The following is a 1823-nucleotide window of genomic DNA, read 5'->3' on the forward strand; positions in this document are numbered from 1 at the left end:
GAACTAGAACTGAACTAGAACTGAACTAGAACTGAACTAGAACTGAACTAGAACTGAACTAGAAATGAACTAGAAATGAACTAGAAATGAACTAGAACTGAACTAGAAATGAACTGAACTACAACTGAACTTAGCTAGAACAGAACCACAAAAATGTTGTAAAGAGCAAATGCTGCAATTATGGCTGTACAGCTTTTAAGCAGCTGCCTTTTCAATGTCATTCTTATCATCTATAAAACCGCTTATTGAAAAATTTAAATTATCTGCCTTATACATATTTTTGTTGATATCTAATGTTTAATACAAAAATTATATGCATTTGAGAATTTTATGGAAAATAAAGCTACAGTTATTATTGTTTGCATTAAAGTGAAACATGTTAATATCAATAAACATTTGGAAAAAAAATACTTTTGAATGATAAGACTATTAAATTTAAAGCTATTGTTATTCCATCCCTTTTATATGTCGAAGTATACTGAAGGCGGAGACATTATGTAGGTATTTAAAATGCTTGATATGCATATAATTTTTTTTCCAGTGTAGCCTTATCAAGGCTTAAATTACAAGTATTAATTGTGTAGTTCATTCTTATATTTACAAAATAAATAAATTTATGAATACTTTCTCATTCTTTCAAGTTTATTATTTATTTAATGCACAAGTACTGGAACTTTGTATTAATTTTTGTTTTGATGACTGCTAAACAGGGCAACCCAAAATATAAAATACCTAACACAAGTTAAATTTTATCCGTTAAATGTTACATCTATTTGTAACAGCATATTTTTGCACTGTTCTGGTTGCTCTGCTGATAACTGCCCAGTATACATACACATACATATATATACATATATATTTTTTTGATTTATGGTTTTATAGGAAATTAAATTATTTAGAGAAAACCTCTACGCCTCATGCTACTCCAACTTATCTACTTAAGCGTGATATAAAAGAGTGATGCTAATGACGCATAGAATCACACGAATGAAAACAAAAACAAAAAAACTATCGCCATTAAATGATGGGGTAATGAACGCTAAATAAAAACGATTCATACTGAAAATTGTTCTTAAAAAAATCACAAAAGAAAACAAAGTTATAAGCGTGAATATAGCACAGCGGACAGGCATTACATACATATAGGCATTTCCATCGAATGTGCTATTTCGTATTATGTTTAATTCTTAGTTTAATATATCATTAATAATATCAAAAGAAATTAGTAATATCGTAAGTGACATACATTAAAAATGATTTTTGGTTTGTTTCTTTAGCTTATCGAACCCTTTTTCATATTATTATTTATGTTCTATGAAAATGTCCACATGCTTTTAAATATAATATTTCTTCTTTTTTCATATTATGATTATATTAAATTTCATGACATGTAATGCATATTGATTAGCAACATTCATATTCTACGACGCGTGTTTTTATTTTTGAGGGGACATGGCCAGAAATTGATGATAACAAAATTAAATAATATTAAAATTAAGCCCAGCGGCATATTGCGAAAGAAAAAGGTAGATAGATACGTTTTTTGATTGGAAATTTTGTCTCTATTATGTAAATTATGCAAATTTTATTAAGTCTGGTAATTTTAGGAATTCTTGTCCTGTTCTAGTTCAAGATCTGATCTAGTTCTGTTCTAGTTCTGTTCTAGTTATGTTTTAGTTCAGTTCTAGTTCTTGTCCTGTTCTAGTTCAAGTTCTGATCTGGTTCTGTTCTAGTTCTGTTCTAGTTCTGTTCTAGTTCTGTTCTAGTTCTGTTCTAGTTCTGTTCTAGTTCTGTTCTAGTTCTGTTCTAGTTCTGTTCTAGTT

The 1823-nt window shown here is 28.6% G+C and overlaps 1 protein-coding gene across 1 annotated transcript in view; it reads right to left on the reverse strand.

Moving 5' to 3' along the window:
• Positions 1-1823, reverse strand: part of LOC111686627 (tyrosine-protein kinase Btk29A-like) — a 78309-nt gene that overhangs the window by 75650 nt on the left and 836 nt on the right. The window lies entirely within an intron of this gene.

Source organism: Lucilia cuprina, chromosome 2 (genome assembly GCF_022045245.1).
Source record: "Lucilia cuprina isolate Lc7/37 chromosome 2, ASM2204524v1, whole genome shotgun sequence".
Classification (NCBI taxonomy): domain Eukaryota; kingdom Metazoa; phylum Arthropoda; class Insecta; order Diptera; family Calliphoridae; genus Lucilia; species Lucilia cuprina.